The sequence below is a fragment of the Podarcis melisellensis genome (assembly GCF_964234715.1).
Source record: "Podarcis melisellensis genome assembly, chromosome: 1".
In the NCBI taxonomy this organism is placed as follows: domain Eukaryota; kingdom Metazoa; phylum Chordata; class Lepidosauria; order Squamata; family Lacertidae; genus Podarcis; species Podarcis melisellensis.
This window is the reverse complement of record NC_138528.1, coordinates 103,737,197-103,757,169: the sequence shown is the minus strand read 5'-3', so window position 1 is coordinate 103,757,169 and position 19,973 is coordinate 103,737,197. Positions and strand designations below refer to the sequence as shown.

Below are 19,973 nucleotides of genomic sequence, written 5' to 3'. Positions count from 1 at the left end.
TCATGATCACCGCATGGGGCTGTTAGAGGGATAATGTACCATACAATACACGGTTTACTTTTAATTAATAGGAAAAAAATGTGAAATGAATATTAAATGTAGCTTAATGCGAAAGAAATCTCAAAGCGGTATGGTTGAGTTTTATATATATGTCAATATTCAGCTCTGCTTTGGTCTAGTTAAAGAAGAAGAAGAAGAAAAGAAATAAAGAAATTTAAAAATGCAGCAAGTCACTTAAGATATCACAACCTCTGGAATGAAAGAAGCCAGAGAAACAGCTTGCATAACACGATGGCCCACTCTTGCAACATGTCATCCACAAACATTAATGGCCTAGGCATTTTCCTTTTATTTTGCTTGACCATGTATGTTTCTATATTGTGGCATTCTGATGGTCTGAGAGAAAAAAGATCAGTTGCTGGCGCCCTCCCTGTGGAATGCCCTTCCTTCGAATGTCAAGAAGATAAAGAACTCCATAACTTTTAGAAAACAACTGAAGGCAGCTCTTTATCGGGAAGTTTTAAATGTTTAAAGTTTTACTATGTTTTATATATGCGGGTGGCGCTGTGGGTTAAAGCCTCAGTGCCTAGGACTTGCCGATCGAAAGGTCGGCGGTTCGAATCCCCGCGGCGGGGTGCGCTCCCGTCGCTCGGTCCCAGCGCCTGCCAACCTAGCAATTCGAAAGCATGTCAAAGTGCAAGTAGATAAATAGGGACCGCTTACTAGCGGGAAGGTAAACGGTGTTTCCGTGTGCTGTGCTGGCTCGCCAGAAGCAGCTTGTCATGCTGGCCACGTGACCCGGAAGTGTCTACGAACAGCGCTGGCTCCCGGCCTCTAGAGTGAGATGAGCGCACAACCCTAGAGTCTGTCAAGACTGGTCCGTACGGGCAGGGGTACCTTTACCTTTTTATTTATGCTGTAAGCCACCCAGAGTGGCTGGGGAAACCCAGTCAGATGCATGGGGTATAACAACAACAACAACAACAACAACTATTATTATTTCTGTTTTAGTTGCCTGGGGTAATTAAAGGACTCTAGAGGAGGCATGGGAAACCCAGTGATCACAAACAAGAACTAACTAACTAACAAGGCACCCTCCCAGAATTCTATCTTGTGTGAATCATCTGCCTACATTGTAATCAACTTGTGAAAACTAATTCTTTGGCGTTTAATAAAATAAGAGTCAATTGCTAACTCTTGTTTCTACACTATACACAATGCTAGAGTTCAGTACGCAATATTATACCATGGTATACATGATGGTTATGTTTTATAAACAAATCATTACATATAATGCACAGGGAAACAACAGAATTTGTTGGGGTGGGGGGGGCAAAACAAAAAGCGCATTTAAACATCATTTTTCTCTAGCAGCATCTTCTTTGTCTCACTTGAATAAAGAAGGAACCTTGGTATAAGAATACAAGCAATGCTATAGAGGATTTAGAAAACGAACGCCAATGATACTTTTCAAGTCTTTTTTATTTTTCTATTTTACTGTTCTAAGCCTTGGGGGCTCCTTTTTGCAGCTGCAAGGCAGTATAGAAATGTTCACAGATAAAAAGCGAAATCAACAAATGTGTAAGATTAAAGGGTGTGATGTAAAGCTTGAAATGAGCAACTTTTCATTTTCTTTTACCAAGCCAACCTGGCGATTTTCATAAAAGAGATTAGAATGCTACCTTTTGGGGAAAAATTCCCTTTTTTGGTGAGCGGAGTGCACAGCGCAATGACCGACTTTGTTCCTAATTGGGATGCTATCCTTGTAAGTGGTAGTATTAGCACCTTTCAAAGCCCCCAAATTCAGCAAAATGCCTAGCAGTGACACAGCTCACTGAAGGCAGTGTAGCTGAGTGCCCTAATACAGGGGAACGGATGAGACGGCTTGCTGGCAGAAATAGAGCAAAATGCTTTACTTTGGTAGTGAGGTATTAGGAAACCTGGTGCAGCAAGGGAAATCCCAATGCTTTTCTTCCTGCAGAAATACCTTCCAATCCCTGGATTAACAATCTTGTTTACTATTATACTAGGAGGCAAACCCATTGATCATGTCTGCCATCTATCATACCAGGGAGAGATGTTTGACTGCTGCCTTACATATAAGCCTCATCTCCAAAAGCTTAGCATTTATGTTCAAATGATCGGACTGCTGGTAGGAATGTCGTGAAGTGGTTGTGCATCAATACTGTGAACGTCAGGATGTGCATTAATTTATGCACCTGTTCTTGCATCCCAGTGTAAGGAGCTACACTGAACTTCCCTTGACAATGAAGAGCGCCTTCTGTGCTGTCTACAAGTCCACAGTCAGGCTAGTTTGTTCTGTCATGATTTTGCTGCTTGTCAGGAATTCAAAACCAACCAGCTAGGATTTTTGGGTGGAAACATTTTCTGCAAGTAGTTACTGTTTCCTGGGATATTGGGGCAGGTTTCTTTATTGTGATGTAGGCAGTAGCTTATGATCTTCCAATTATTGATAGAACACATGCTTTCTTGGTACTGGCTGTTTATATTATGCCCAATGCTATTTTTCTAGAAAAAGAGGTCCCAGAACTCACCATGAAGGTCTCAGTGAACATCTCATGAACATTACAATGGCAATGGCACCCATCTGAGAGGTGCTGGATCTGAGTTCCAATGAGTTCTGGCCAGAAAAAAAGCCCTGATTATACCTAACATTAGACAGAACCACACATTTTCTTCTCTGGAAGCAGATGTGTCATAAATTACCACCCACATATCTATTCAGCTTTCACATACACCTTCCAGAATATGAAACATGTGGGATCACTCAGTGGTTGCATCAGCCACTCCAGCAATGTGCAGCAATGTGGGGCGCCCAAGGGCCAAACTAGATGTGACATTTCTCACATACTTAGCCCACATTTGTTGTTGTTTAGTCAATTAGTCGTGTCTGACTCTTCGTGACCCCATGGACCAGAGCATGCCAGGCACTTCTGTCTTCTACTGCCTCCCGCAGTTTGGTCAAATTCATGCTGGTAGCTTCAAGAACACTGTCCAACCATCTCATCCTCTGTCATCCCCTTCTCCTTGTGCCCTCCATCTTTCCCAACATCAGGGTCTTTTCCAGGGAGTCTTCTCTTCTCATGAGGTGGCCAAAGCATTGGAGCCTCAGCTTTACGAACTGTCCTTCCAGTGAGCACTCAGGGCTGATTTCCTTAAGAATAGATAGGTCTGGTCTTCTTGCAGTCCATGGGACTCTCAAGAGTCTCCTCCAACACCATAATTCAAAAGCATCAATTCACATACACCTTCCAGAATATGGAACATGTGGCTCAATGGTTGCATCTGTTTAAAAGTTTTTAGCTGGTGGTATATCTGCATGTAAGTACAAAGCAGACAGGGACCTTTGTGTGCTTTTACCTTTTTGCCCTGCCACAGTCTCAATGAGAACTGGACCCCCACCCCCTACCTGCTGTTCACAATGGGGGGAAACCCAAGTTCCTAGCCCTCAGTGTGAAATGGAAAGACGATCTGGTTATCGATCCTACATGTTACTTTGTTACTGCAGTAGTCACCCCACGGTAACTCAAGTGTCATTTTACACATCTCATTTAAATGCAGTTAGGATTGCATCCCTAATTACCTATATAAATGACATTTATGGAGCAATCCAAATTGGGGGGTGGTGAGAGAGAAATTGGGTCGTCTCTTTCTGCTCTGCATTTCTTTGATTTTGAGGTTCCTTTCATTGGAATCAATGCAGGAAGATAAACTAAGGCAGCCCCATGCTTGGTTTGTGCCCGCATTTTGTGTGTCTTTCAGGAGGGCAGAAGGTTTACGAATGCACAATCTCTCCCAGCGTACTCCTGAAACCCACAGGATCCTCACCTTTCCCCCCTGTTTGATGTTGAAGTGCCATTGGCTGCCTTTTTGCAGCCTCATGGAGGAGACCTAGCAGGTCAGATCACCTTGCCCTCAGAGAAGCAGATGAATAAATCCCGCAGATTCTGGAATGCCCTTCCAGGGGACTATAGGACTGAAGACTTAGTGTATGAATTTATTAAACTTTACAGGATTGTCGTAGGGATTACAATTAGTGCTTTGAATACTTGAAAACACTAAACAAATGTTAAGTATTATTATTAAATAAGGAAGAGGCCTTATAGAATTAGAATCAGGATTTTGCAGCTTTCAAAATTGCAGGCTGACATTCTATACATGAAAACAGATCGGTTTCAGTTCTACAGCTAACATTAATGCAGTTAAGTATATTCAGAGTATGTGAATGGCAATGACACCAGAAGAAATTCTTATTTCTAGCTCTGGCGATTCCATTGACTTGGGAAGAGTTATCTTGATTTACACCATTGCACAATCTGATCTATGCTAGTCATATCTTCCGTGACTCCCTGGTTGACATCTAGTCTTCAGTAAAAACAATGATAATATTCCTACTGACCTGATAGAGTTTTCACTCCATCTGCCATAAGTGTGTGGTTTACAATATGAGGCTTAGAACTCTATTGTTGTCTCTTTACTTGACGTAAGGGTTATTTGAAATAAAAAGGGAGGGTTATTCTCCAAGCAGACTGATAACACACACACTCTTAAATCAACAGATATTACAGCTATTTGAAAATGTTTCTCGTGATGTAACAAAAATTATTATTCAGGGTTCTGTTTTAGACGAACTGTGAACTAATAGTTTTTTTTAAAAAAAATAGTTCACTTGACAGGGAATTGGTAGATTTTCTGTGTAATTTGCTATTCTCCTAAAACTCAGAGCAAACCAAAATGCCAGCCTTGGTTTCAAGATGTGTGTTGTGTTTGAAAATGGAATTTTTACCACTCCAAATAGCAAAATCTTAATTTCCATTAGGATTTTATGAACTGTCTGATTATACATCAGAATATTCTCACATCACTGAAAGACCTGCTGGTAGTGTACAAGGCAGTAAGATGAGGGAAAGTCAAAAGTAATTATTTGTACTGGGAATGTCACATTTTATTAAATGGTTTATCAGAAAATATAGCCACATTGCATGCTTTTTGCTCCTCAAGGATTTATTTATTTTAAAAGACCACAAATCTCACTTAGTCTTCATGTGCTCCTTTTTATCCATTGAGAATAAATGATAAATGCATGAAGGAAAAGAATCAAAATTTCAAATAGAGGTATTGAATAATGAGTATAAAAATTTGTCTAAAATGTAGAGAATGTTGTTGGAATGGCATACAAAAGATGAAGAGGTGAAATCAGTAATGATACATTGGGCTAGAGACTTTGGTTATAATATACAATATGATGATTGGACGAAATTGTGGAATGAAAGGTTAAAATTTACGGCGTGTACCGCGTTGAAGGAAAATGTAATGAAAATGGTATATAGATGGTACATAACGCCAGTTAAATTAGCTAAAATGTATAAAACATGTAACAAGTGTTGGAAATGTAAAGAAAAAGAAGGAACTTTCTATCATATGTGGTGGGAAAGCAAAAAGGTGAAAGGCTTCTGGGAAATGATATATAAGGAATTGAAAAAGATGTTGAGATATACATTTGTTAGAAAACCAGAAGCCTTCTTACTAGGATTAGTAGGTAATGAAATTAATAGAAATGATTGTAAACTTTTCCTATACGCTGTAACAGCTGCAAGAATACTTCTGGCGCAAAGATGGAAGCAGGAAGAAATTTCAACTGTGGAAGAATGGAGAATGGAACTGACTGAATATGCGGAACTGTCTAAATTGACTGGGAAGATTCAATATCAGAAAGACCAAAAGTTTATCGAGGACTGGGGGAAATTTACAGATTATCTGAAAAGCATATGTGATGCACAGACAACGCTTGTTGGTTTTGAAGAGTCTCTGTGAAAAATTAAGAAATATTGTAAAAAAGAAAGTAGGAGAAAGGAAGAGGAATGGTTAAAGGCAATAATAAGTTCAGAAATGCGTTAACATTAGAAATTTTAACGAAAGATTTGCAGAGAAACTGAGGGAAGTCAAAAATTGATGAATGTGAGAGTTAATATGAGTTGATTGTATAAAAATGTTTGGAAAATGAATAAAAAATTATTATAAAAAAGAGAATAAATGATAAATGCATTCATAATTTGCGTCCTTTTTGCACCCTTGCATTCTCTCTAACCTAGTACAGTGGTACCTCAGGTTACATACGCTTTAGGTTACATACGCCTCAGGTTAAAGACTCCGCCAACCCAGAAATGGTACGTTGGGTTAAGAACTTTGCTTCAAGATGAGAACAGAAATCGTGCTCTGGCAGTGCAGCAGCAGCAGGAGGCCCCATTAGCTACAGTGGTGCTTCAGGTTAAGAACAGTTTCAGGTTAAGAACGGACCTCCGGAACGAATTAAGTACTTAACCTGAGGTACCACTGTACTGTAAGTTTAGGCCTTGTGTGAGAGTATGTATCTGAGTAAGATGTATATATGGGGTGGACATTGTGTTGTTTTAACCACCCTTCTGAGTCTGACGGGATTCATTATTCCTTCAAGAAAGACTAATCACTGAGTGCTGCCAAAATTTCAGCTGAATCATCACATGCAGGTAAATGCAGTTGGAATTGCCAGTTGCAATATGACTCTTGGGGGTGAAAAGTATTGAGGAGAAAGAACAGCACAGCGGTGGAACATTTCCAAGTGTGTGGCCTTCTGTATAAAGTGGTTGGAGACTGTATCCACCTTGACCTTCTTGTTAAGCTGAAGACATTGTATAATTAAATAATTCTAAAAATTAGTCAGTAAACCAGAGTAATTAAGGTTGACACCTTTGTTCTGCTAAAATACAGGACAGGACAGGATGGGGCAGGGGAGTTGGGGGGCAATTCCTCCCCCCCCCCAATCTGGTGCTGAAGCAACTTCAAATTAACCCATTACAATCTATTTCAGCCTAACAGGATAGCCCCTCTGGAATTTGTCACACTCTTCTTCTTCTTCTTCTTCTTCTTCTTCTTCTTCTTCTTATTCTTATTCTTATTCTTATTAGTGTGCTTGGCTAACCAGAACTTAAATACATGGCCTTTCATACATCTTTTCAAACACATGCATTTGGGGAGGATTCCTAACCTGGCACAGAGAAAGAGAGGTGTGGGTGGGACCTGAAATACGGGACAAAATACGGAATACAGTTTTTTACATTGAAATATGTGACAATCCTGTATTATACAGGACAGGACAACTCTCAGTAATCTCCTTCAGTTCCCCCTATAGTCTGAGCTCTGCAGGATAGTAAAACCTTCTACAGATGGGTATACCAACAGGCAGGTATATACATATGGGAGCAGGTGTTCCTTCAGATAGCTAATTCCTGAGTGTTGTAGGTCCTCCACTGTAGGGCATTATGTGCCAACAGAAGCATCTGAAATTTGGCTCAGAAGCAAATTGGAAACCAGTGCATTGCAATAATCCAAGCTTAAGTTACCATTGCCTGGGCCACAATGGTTAGGCTATCCCTGCCCAGAAATGGCATTATCCCTGCCCAGAAATGGCATTAGCTGAAGCTGGTAAAAGGTGCTCTTAACTATTAAGGTCATTTGTGCCTTCACCAATGGTTATGCACCCAAGATCACCCCCCCCCCCAGATTACATTCCTGCTCCTTCAGAGGAGGTCCAGAACAGGTACCCTGCCTAATTCCCAGACCCAGGAATGGTGCAACCCACAATGGTGTCAAGATTGAGTTTTGACTTGTTGGCCCTTGTTCCAGTCCACCACTGTGTCTGAGCAGTAATCAAGGTCCAGTAAAGCCACACCTGTACTTCTCACTTCAAGCTGCTCCTGTTGGAAGAGGGTGAATCTCTTCAACAGAGAATGTACTGGAAATGCCTCACATTCCTTCCTTCGGATCACTTAGCAACAGTCATTAAGTGACTAAGCGTCCTTAGCAGCAGCACTACCTCTATATCTGCCCAATTAGCCTTAGAACATTGCCTCCACATTTTGCTTTCTTTATTGATGTCCGATTGTGTTGCTGTTTTGAAAAATGAAAGCTGAGAGTCTGGACCTTTTGTTGCCAGTGCCGGGGGGTGGGGTGGGATGTATATGAATATGAACTAGAAATTATTCAAAGTACTGCTCCCAATCTGAATGTAGTTCATCTTTAGTAAATTTGACAATTATGGGAACTACTTTTTGGTATAGTTCAGAATATTTTGAACTAGTTCAGTTGAACTTTGTTCAACTGAACTAGTTCATTCCAAGCACTGGTCATGGGGTGGGTGGCTTCTGATAAGGTAACATAAAAATAAATATGGACAATACTTTTTTAGCATGGACCTTCAAGGCTGGTGTCTTTGGCATTTCTATAGATCCTGCCCATCTCTTTAGAAATTGGTAGTTTCCAGCAGTAATTGTTCAGCCTTATCCCATGTCTATCCACCAATGAAATAAGAGGGCCTTCTTGGTAGTGGCACCCTCCCTGTGGAACGTCTTCCTATCAGATGTCAAGGAGGTGAGTAACTATATAACCTTTAGAAGACATCTGAAGGCAGCCCTGTATAGGGAAGCCTTTAATGTGTAATGTTTTATTGTGCTTTTAATTCTGTTTGGGGTACAAACAACAACAACAACAACAACAACAACAACAGCAATGTCATGGACCTTCAAGTATTTCTAATAATTCAAATTGCAAGGTTGTCTTACAATTTGATGTAACATTTGCTAAGTAATAGTAAAATGTCCTACATTAGTTGCTTTGTATATATAGAATGCTGCTGTTTGGAGTATTAATGATTGAGTGAAAAACATTAACACACATACAACTGGACATGGTGGCTACACATCCTTTTTGAAAATGTGTTTGGGGCTTTCAGGAGGAAGAGAGAGTAGACTGAGGTTGTTGAATCGCACCAAAGGTAAAGTGCTGTGACGCCATCTTTGCGTAAACTTTCAGGATGCTACAGGAAGGATGTTGTGCTGAAAAGCCTTCCCAGTATCTGCACTGTTGCTCATTTGCAGGCAGCTACTCACTCTACTTTTGGCCAAGTGATCCTGACGCAACCAATAGGGTTTCAAGAAAGAAATCCCAAAGGTTAATCTATCCATTATTATAAATATTTATAAATGGGTTGGATAAATCATACAGTGTAATTATCTACCTAACTAGTCAAGCCATTAGGACATTAAATAGCACAAATCAGAACTCATTTGCTGCATTACTAGATTGATATTGATATGAAACAGCTCAGCAGCAGTGCTCATGAGCATTTACTGTGATTTCAAAATGAGTAAGGAGCCATATAGAAACATTTCCAGCGGGGTTCTGCTGCTGCTTTTTATTTAAAGAAAAGTTAGACAGATATGAACAGTCTAATTAAAAACAAACCTGTGAAGACCATAAGTACACCAGTCATCTTGAGACATCTTTGTGGTTTTATGATTGCTGGGGTGTTGTGACACAGAACTGGGGGAAAGGGGAAGATCATGGAATGCATTCCTGTGGCCCTCTGTTAAATGCATAACCTCCCAAGTGGCCAGAAAAATACGGGACATCCCATTTTTTGTGTCAGATCATGGTGACCATTTTGGGTGCCATGCTCTCTCATGTTCTCGTCCCTCTTTTTGGGGTGGTTCTATCCTTCTGTCTTCACAAAAGCCCTGTAAAACCTTGTAAAGGCTAGTGGATAGGGAGTGACTTTCCCAAGGCTGCCCACTAACCATTGTGGCTGAATGCCAATTTGAACCTCTATTGCGCCAGGCGTAAGTCTCACACTATAGACAGTACGCTATACTAGTAATATAGTAATATAAACATTTGGGAGCATGACAGATTCTAGAGGTTTCATCAGGTCTGCATGGATCAGATTTAAAATTAGATTAATTCCAAAACTCTAGCAGAGGCCTTCCCAATCAATCCATTTTAATTGGACCCATTCAAAATTGGTGTACTGGATTGGGGAGAGGGGGGGGGAATGCCTATTTCTAGCCCATTTGCAATTTCCCTTCAAGTCCTTAATTTTTGTATGTGTTCACAAATTTATGTTGGAGCCTCTCAAAAAAAGTAGTTATTGGGTGGCATGTATAAATGCTGCAGGTGCAAAGAAATGCAATTAAATATATTTTAAACAACCAAATAAAAAGTTGTCTCGTTTATTTACAGAAGGTTACCTACCATTTAAAATTAAATCACCAAGTGGTTTTTTTTTTTTTTTGCTACTGATGCACCTATCGTATCAAAATCACCACTTCATTTATAAAAATCAGGTTAGACTTACAAAGCATGACTGATAAAGAACATACACATTAACTTGTAATCACTATCTGTTTATTTGTGCTTCCTGTCCCTCAGAAATGCAACGGCTGTTGCTTAGTGTACCCTCTTTGCAGAAGTTGGAATGTGCTTCTTGGTTTCACTATAAGTAATAAATGTCACGGCGTACGATTTATTGTCCCCTGTCCCCTGCTCCTCCAGGCACAAATGCTTTGCAAAGACACCATCATCACGGGAGGGGTGGCTTCACTTGCACAGAAGACACTTTTACAGTGCTCTCCATTTACCTGGCAGAATCCTTAAGCTCCAGTTTTCACTTAAACCAAGAAAGTGGTGTGAGACTGACAGTGTGGGCACCTACCGTAGCATTGCATCTCCGAGCAGAGGAGAGCCTGCGGGTAGAAGCAGCTGACACCCCCCAGGCAATCTATAACTTTGCCACACAGATCTGAGGCATGAATTCTGAAATATGCAGGACAAGGTAGACTTGCTAGAGTGCTGTTGTTGTTTTGCTGTTTTAAACAAAGCAGAAACATAATTTTTGCAATGACATTTAAATAACAATTATATATGGTTTTTTTAAAAAAAAAAATGACAAGAAGTAAACTTTTAAGCAGCATATTTTCCTGCCAGCTCGGCTGGAGATGTCTCTCCTGTCGGCATCGATGGGAGCTCTGCAGACACACCTGGGGCATTAACAAACCCTTTAGAATTGCACACCCTACCTTGATTTCTCTTGAGAGTATTGTCTACCACCAACGTTAGGAATGATGCATTTTCTAAGTTATTTGCTTCCCTGTATCTCAAATGACGAGTTCTAATTTTGGTTCAGCTGTGCCATTCTGCATATCCCATTCCTTGAAGCATAATGTTCATTGCGCACATGTAGATCAAATTATATTTCATACTGTGCCTAAATACATTTACTAGAATGAGATTCAAACAAACGTGTTCTGAGTAATTTTTCTTTCTGTTAGTCCTTTAGCCTAATAATTACCTCGGCTGTTTCATTGTACCTTGCACTCACTTGCAAATTGGTTTAGTTGAAATTAGTTTTCTATCTCTTTTCCTTTTTGTAAGAGTGGCCTTAAACAATATTTGGCTTTGCCTAATGATATGTACAGAAGACAAGCCTAAGTGGAACATCAGCTGTTTACATCAGCTCTAACAATTAATGCATGTTAATTTTTAATTACACTGATTGTACTACAGGCGGAATGTATGTTTTTTCACAGAACAGATGTACTAGTCAGTTTTGCTGGTGAATATGCATATCGATTAGCTGTGGCCGCTGCCAGCATTTGAGAGACAGCCGGCTTCAAATGTGCTGACAAATAGATGCTTTACAGTCCTGGGGCAAATGGTTATGCATCCAAGCTAGCCATGTTACATTAAAAAGAGGCTTCTGTGAAAGGATGCGAGAGAATCAGGCATGCAAGATTTGCAGCAGTGATGGTGTTTTAGGTAGTCCTCCTTGGGTATACCCATATTTGAGGCAAAGACTCTCACAACTTAGAACATAGCAAGAGAACATTAGAGCAAAGGCTCACTGAATTGAGTAACCTTCTTCCCAAATTAGTCCACACGCTCTATCCAGGAAGCCCAGAAATGGGTCAGAAAGGGAACAGTCCACCTTGCTATTGCTCCCTAGCAGTTAGTATTCAGTTGGAGACTGCACATGGGCATACTAATAGCCATTGGTAGACTTAGATGCATCCCTTCTAAAATTGTCTATGGTGAAGCTACCTTATACAGAGTTGAACTATTGGTTCATCAGTAATGTCTGCTTTTAAGGGCACTGACTTTCCAAAGCCCTGCCAGAGTTTTTGCCCCCAGTCTTGCTACCGTAGATCTCGTGTGTTGAGGCTTGCAAAAATGAAGCTTTTCAGTAGTAGAGCACGTGCTTTGCATGCAAAAACAGTGGCATAGCGTGGGGGTGCAGGGGGGGCCGCCCGCACCAGGCGCAACATCTGGGGGTTAGGGTTAGGGGACACAAATCCACAGGTTAGGGGGTGCAAATCCATGGGTTAGGGGGCGCAAATTACTTGCCTTGCCCCGGGTGCTGACAACCCACGCTACGATGCTAAGAGGCACCATTCATATGTGGAGTTAGTAGCCAAGGCTTCCGCAACAAGTACAGTGCTACCTCTGGTTACAAACTTAATTCGTTCCGGAGGTCCGTTGTTAACCTGAAACTGTTCTTAACCTGAGGTACCACTTTAGCTAATGGGGCCTCCCACTGCCACCACACAATTTCTGTTCTCATCCTGAGGTAAAGTTCTTAACCCGAGGTTAGCAGAGTCTGTAAGCCAAAGTGTTTGTAACCTGAGGTGTTTGTAACCCAAGGTACCACTGTAGCTTTACAAGCCTTTGGGAGGCAGAGACACAAGAAGGTATCAGAAGAGGAGGGAAGGACAGAGGGACAGAGGTCATTGTTGCCTGCAGCCATCATTCAAGGCACCCCCTGTGGTTGAAAACCACTGGTATAGACAACACTAAGATAACATGGACTAATGGCCTCAGTTGGTATAAGTCAGATTCTGTTGTTCCTATTGGTTACATGGCTGAGCAAAGGCCCTTTCCCTCATCATTAGGAGAGGCATTTTTTGACAAGTTTACACCTAAAGTTTTGATTACTGGCCATTAATTTGTGTTTTTAGAAAAATAAAACGTAACAGGTTTGACAAGCTCTCATCTAGAGCTTTGCTCACTGGGCGTTAATTGTTTTTAGAAAACAAAACATAATTATGATCACTAAAATATGCCGTAGTCTTGAGAATTTGATGTATATTAGACTTTAGACTACTAGGCCGAATCCCTTGAGACCATAAGAAAGTGTTGAAAAAATCAATAAAACTGCAAACTTCCAATTTGAAAATGGATAGCAATTACTACTTCTTTCAGAAATAGGACTTTTTAGAATATGAAGTGTTTATGTTTTTTATAATAGCCTTCATACTTTTCGGTATGCAGTTGGATATGCAGCATCTTTGAGTCAGTGGCTATGGCTGCCCAGTGCCATCAGTTGAGGGCAGGGAGGGCAGGGCGTAGAAAAATGGAGACGAGAAGTGTCAGCATTCTACAACTGAGTAAAAAAAAGGTACCAGAAATAGAAAATGCCTTTTCACTTGTGGCACCTTGCTTTTGGAATGCCTCACATGAAAACCTGTTTATTTCTCCAGGATATTCTGTCTGAATATTTAGGTGGTTATGCAACTGCTGCAATTTTATAGGGTTTGTTTTTTTTAAAGAGCTGCTGTTTTAATGCTTTTTAATTTTTTGCTTTGGCTCTTTGCTTTTAATGTTGCTGCATTCCCTGGGTATAAGTGATGCTGAAAGGCAACCCACACATTTCAAAAATAAATAAAGGTGCCTTTCAGCTATAGCAATATGTGTGCATTTTCCTTTGCATTTTTAAAATACAATATACATTGCATTCAGTATATACCGAAAAGAGCCTCCCTTAGATACATTTGTATTAGATATCACCATTTGTTGCCTTCTGCAAAACCTGAAACTCAGCATCACAGGCTGAGCTCTGTATCTGTGAACTGGGCTGCAGAGGTGGGCAGATATCTTTCTGTTCAGAATGCAAGCAATTTACTGAACAGGAGTTCGTTGGGACAATAAACATACAGTGTTAGGTGAGACGCACATTTTGTCTCCGTTCAATCTGCTTTTAAAACTGCATGATTTCTGTTGAGGAGCTCCAGCTACATAGGAGGGATGAGTCCACTTTGCAGAGAGACACAGCCCTGTCTATTTATCGGCACAGTTCAAGAATGATACAGAAGTGAGGAGGAAAATGTAAAGGATGCCTTATTAATGGATAATGAAAAGCAGGTATTTGAGAGCTTGCCTGTAATTACCCAGCTGATACTAACACTATTTGTTTTTCTCTTTTAGGGTTTAACTAGATATGATGTGGGAAGTACATGATTAGTATTTCCCTTAAAAAAAGAAAAGAAAAAAAAGATAGCAGTTGCAGGAGTTGTCATCTGTTCCAGGACCATGGCACTATCTGCTCAATTTTCCTGATTTTTCCCATTCAAGCTGCCCTGTGTGTGTACCTTACAGGCACTGATATCATACCTATACATTTTTTTTCCCTGTAGGGAAAATAAGCAGCTTCATATCACAAGCGTGTCTATGTGATTTTAATCAGGAAAACAGTTGGTGGTGAGGCAAAGTAAAGGGTTAAGGCTTTCTTTGCAAGTTATGGCCCTGATTTCCCCCATGGCTGCTATTATTCTATTTTTTATTTTTATTTTTTAAAAAACCAAACAAACCCTAAAACACAGAAATCCTTATCACAAACATCTAGTGTTACATCTCATTTGGCTTTTACCATAGTGTAGCTGCCGATATTAGAGGATAATGTTCTTGTGTTGTCTCTTTGCTGGAGATGTGGAGTATAATGAAAATTATCACCTATCAGCTCTGATGATGTAGGGTTGTTTCCAGTGGAGCCTTATGCAGTTTCATCCCCGAGGTGTGTGAACATAGTTTGCTATTACCTTGTTTTCGCTTGCATTCAGACTTGCAATTGTATACTCCACGCTGCCCTCAACCTTTGACATCCCCAGGGACGCGTTGCAGGCAAAACGAAGCACCTTTGAATACCTATTTAATTTAATAGAAGAGTTAAGACCCATTCATTTTAATGGAAGAGTTAATCAACGTGCTGCAAAGCTGGCAGCACTGGAAAGTAGATGTCTGCCTTTCATGAGGGACAAAGATCCCATCATTGCCGCACCACAGTTAATATTTCGAGGTAGTGTTCTTGATCAAGGAAGCATGCTTTGAAATAAGGTACAGGTGGTTGGCTGGGTGAAAAGCAGAACAGGGCACCTGCACTGCAGAAGGGGGAATTTCATCAAGTACAGGTGAAACGTGCTGAAATTTCCTCTTGAGCACAGTCTCTGAGACTCTGCACCATGTGCCACCATTTTAAGAGTTGTGCTCGGCGAAGTTTTCCTGGTAGCAGCACTCAGGTTATGGAACTCTCTTTAGGAAGTCTGTTTCTGTCAGCCATGCGATGCTGTGTCCATACTTGTCAACTGCCCTGGGAAAACCGGGACATGGCGTCTCCTCACCCCCACCCCACAAGAGGACAGTGGCCATTTGGGGTTCCTTGCTCTAGCCTGATTTCGGGTGAGATCTCACCCCGGGAAAAGTGTTTTTTAGGGTCCACGATCTCATGTGGTGCCCCCAAACCTGCGTTTTTGGGTGCCGTGCAGGGCAGTGCAGGAAAGGACAAGGTTAGATAAAGCAACAGGCGAGTGCGCTTGGGTGCCTTTGAAGGTGAAGAGTGTTTCTGGAGGCCAACTGTTCTGGGCTGTGAGGCCTGAATGGAAAAGGTTATTGAGGCTTGCTTGCCATGCCCACCCAGAGTTGTGGGGCCTGTGAGGAAATAGGGCAGGAAGGTCTCCCTACTCACCATGCAGTGGGCCCCAGGCTTTGGGGCTATGCCTTGTCACAGTCCGTGGAATGGGCAGGGTTTGGCTCTCTTAAGGTCAAAGATAGCTTTCTGCTCTTCTCATTTTCCCTGTAGAGAATAGTTTTGAATAAAATGTGGGCCTAGTTCCACCCACCATTTACGCCTTGCCTCTTTATTCCTAGGTCCAGTAGCAAAAGCTTCTATTGGCTCCCTCTATTGACAGATTTCTGGAAAAAACAAATAAATGCAATCTGCTTTAGCTTCAATTTGTACTTATACTTACCCAATTTTTAATTTCTTTCACTTGCTGATATTTTAATTGTCTTTGGTTGCAAATCTTATTAAGGTTTTTGGGGGGTTTTCTTGCATAGAAATTGTTCTTAAATCAATAGAAATCTTAAAAGACATTGCTGCTCTATTCTACTGCCTGTGGCCTCAACCCTCATTTATCATCTTAGCCCCTACACACATCTCCTTTTCAGAAGCAGTGCTGAGGGTGAGTGGGTGTGTTGTGGGGGGGTTGGTTGGGGGAAGAGGCAGTGGTGGCATCGACAGACTGGTTCCTCCAAGTTCCTGGGGTTTTACAGTGTCACTTGTGCCAGACTAACTGCTGGTAAAAATATCACTGTACTGTGGAAACATAAGCGTGACAGTTTCCTTTTGTTTCTGCAAAGCTCCATTTCAGACATGTAACCCTCACTTTGAAGCATTGCAAATCAAATTGTAGCATACTGCACACCCACTAGGTGGCTTGTTGGCCTACAGAGAGTTGCAGAATAACGTAGAAGAAAATTCCTAAATTCTGTGGGAAAGGTAATTCTTGCTCTTCCCCCATCTGCCTGGAGAGCTGTTTGTCCGAGTAGACTAGCCCAATCTGACCATGCTGCTTGTGTGTCAAAGCTATAAACCAGCAAGGAGAAGTACCCGTGTTCTGTGCACCCGTGCACCCACTGCCCTTCCACATGTTACTATATTCCCATAGCTCTCCATGAGTTGGAGAACGAAGTCTGAATCACAGAGCCTCCGCTCCTCATGGAGCCTTCCAGTGTGATTTTAAATCCCATTTTCACAGGGTTCCAAACCAGACAGGGAGCTTCCACAAGCAGAAGAGGCTCCCCACTTCAGACTTTGCCCTCCAACTTGTGGGGAGCAGCTGGAGAACTTGGGCCAGAGCATAGTACACCTGCACCTGGTGACATGTTCACTCTACCCATGAGCATCACACCCAAATAAGGCTAAGGAAGATGAAGCTGCCCTCCAAGAATCAAGAGACACAGTTGGGTCTAGCAGGGACTGTCACCGTTGTTTTCGATTTCTCTACTGCGAGTAACCAAGAGTAATAGCTGTGGGTCACCTGTTGCTCTATATTCTCAAACACTGGTATAAGAGCTAAGAGTATACTGGCCTCGGTCCAGTATACCTGAAGGAGCGTCTCCGCCCCCATTGTTCTGCCCGGACACTGAAGTCCAGTGCCGAGGCCTTCTGGCGGTTCCCTCACTGCTAGAAGCCAGGCTACAGGGAACCAGGCAGAGGGTTCCCTGTAGCTTAGTGGCACCTGCCTGTGGAACGCCCTCCCATCAGATGTCAAAGAGAAAAGCAACTACCAGACTTTTAGAAGACATCTGAAGGCAGCCCTGTTTAGGGAAGCTTTTAATGTTTAATAGGTTATTGTATTTTAATATTTTGTTGGAAGCCTCCCAGAGTGGCTGGAGAAACCCAGCCAGATGGGCAGGGTATAAATAAATTATTATTATTATTATTATTATTATTATTATTATTATTATTATTATTATTATAATAAAAAGTGTGCTGTGCATTGTATGGAGATTAAAGCCCAATTCACTTGTGCTTCCATGAATTCACTGGAAGTATGGAGGGTCCACACCCTGCAGGCTCCTGATTCAATGCCACTATGTTCTACAGTTCCGTCCCTGACGTTTGGGCAGGATCTCTGAACAGGGATGCCTGTGTGCATGAAGGTTTTGTGAAATTTCACACAATGGCTTACAAAGTTACCTATGACCACTTAGTTGAGCCTTAGTAGCAATACATATCTGTTGCAATTTGGTGTGTTTAGATACAAAGTATATCTGGGTTTCTAAACGTATTTGCTTTTTTCGTTTTGTTTTCACCAGGTGGCATCATGTTGTCAGTAGAAAGTGTGTCTCGTTCCAAACTCTTGTAGGGCGATCTGGGGAATGGTAACTGTGCAGCTGCAATTGTTCAAGGGGATTATACATCTGAGAGCTAATTAAAACAAACAGGGGTGTGGGGGTAAATATGAGGTTAAAATCTTACTGGAAACATGTCATTTCAAGTACAGGTGAGTAGGCATTGCCTCCACCCCCACATCAAAAACTCCGCCAGTGGAAAGCCAGAACGTAAAGGGCAAAGGTTCAGGCTTAGCCATATCACTGATGTGCTAGCTTTCCACCAAAGTAAGCTTTTGACACGGGGGAACAAAGGAACATTTTGGCCCTTATAATCATTCCAAGGTGGAATAGCATGTTTTTGTGGAGTAGAACTCATGCCATTGCAAACAAGCTCCAATGCCAAAATTATAATACACTGTGTTGATATGAGGCATACTGAAGGGCTACGGTAGGTGAGAACATGCTGTCTTCTCCATATGTTGATTAAAATTTTATTTTACAAACATATATACTTCTGTGTTGGACCACTGCCTTATTTTTTATGGTCCGGTTTCACTTCCATACCGGATAGACACTTGACTTCCTGAGTGCGCCATTAGAGTAGGTTGGGGAGGCTGTGGCTTTCTAGCTGTTTCAGGAGTCCAGCTTCTGTCAGCCCCCGACAGTGTGACCAGTGACAACAGGGAGCTGTCCATCAATATCCAGATGCCACAGATTCACCTTTCCTGTATGAGAGGGATATGTCATGCAGGCTCCTATGTTGGCAGTATAAGCAATGTGTGGGCAGGCTGAGGGACTCATGCACTTTGATCTTCATTTGCTGATTATGTCTGCACAAAAATTTCAGAATTTGGATCAGTAACTCAAACTAGGCAAAACAAAAAAAATTCCTTCCAGTAGCACCTTAAAGACCAACTAAGTTAGTTCTTGGTATGAGCTTTCGTGTGCATGCACACTTCTTCAGATACTTTTTTTTTGTTTTGACTATGGCAGACCAACACAGCTACCTATCTGTAACTCAAACTAGGCATACTTTGGTCCCACACAGATCTGCATGCAAAGCCTTCATATTGAAAGGTCACCCCAAAATTTCTCAGTTCAGCTAAAAACGTGTGACAAGCATTTTAAAACGAGCATATATGGAGTAAAGAAAAAAACCAAAAAAAGCTTTTCAAAATAGGATTTAAAAACTCTCCCCTCTACCACCCCCAAAATGCTAGTAATAATAAACAGACAATATAGAGAATGAGTTAGTTGTGATGGTCAGTTCCAATCAATCTGTTTGGAGCAAAATATACAGAGGTGGTACTCGGCTCATTTATTTACAGGACATTCAGAAGAAAAATGCTGAAGAGTACACAGCCACTGACCAGACCAACTAGAAAAGCATTACTCACAGCAGACAATTGCTTTCTTTTTCTGAATTTGCACAAAGAGGGCTTGAGATAAATCAGCACTTTTTTCTGCCCCATGAATTAGAAAGACAGAAATTAGCCTTGAAATGAGGTGGCCATGTTGTCCTATTTTGCTTAGAACAGTCCTGCACCTATTATTTGTTTTTATTTATTTATTAAAACGTTTCTTACCTGCCCTTCATCAGGGCAGTATTTTATTATTTTCAACATCTGCATCTCAGCCCATAACACAAAATTCTCTGGGCAGTTTACTATCCATCTATCATCTATCTATATATCTATCTATCTATCTATCATCTATCTATCACCTATCTATCTATTTCCCTGTGTAATTATAAAAGCAAACATCAAAGCATAACGTCAAAACAATATAAATACAACCCAAACAGCATACATTGCAAGATTAAAAATAGGCAATTAAAAACTGAACAGCGTATGTTGTTTGGAAGGCGTAGGTAAGCATAATGGTCTTCACCAGTTATGCAAAAACATGAAAAGAATTCATGCCACATAAATGCAAAAACAATATTTAAAAAGAAATGCAACAAACACAGAATCATGAAACCAAAACACCTCTGACTTCAAATTGCATCTAAAATGTTTTGGGCAAATAGGTGAGATTTAACCAGGCAAGAAAAGAATGTAGTGCCAGTGTCAAATAGGCCTCTTTGTGATGGTTTCAAAGTTGGGGTGTCACCACAGAAAAGACATTTTCCATAGTACATGCATCTTCAGGAAAATACTTGGAGAAGAACCTCTACAAGAAATCTTAAAACATGG

The 19,973-nt window shown here is 41.2% G+C and overlaps 2 long non-coding RNA genes across 2 annotated transcripts in view; both read right to left on the bottom strand.

Annotated features, from left to right (window-relative positions):
* Window positions 1–19,973, bottom strand: part of LOC309380452 — a 244,569-nt gene that overhangs the window by 150,552 nt on the left and 74,044 nt on the right. The gene's annotated exons all lie outside the window — the stretch shown is intronic.
* Window positions 10,225–15,890, bottom strand: LOC309367202. The gene is made up of 3 exons (XR_014166949.1): window positions 15,626–15,890; window positions 14,703–14,808; window positions 10,225–10,647 (listed from the first exon to the last, which is right to left on the bottom strand). It is a non-coding gene; the product is annotated as an uncharacterized lncRNA (long non-coding RNA).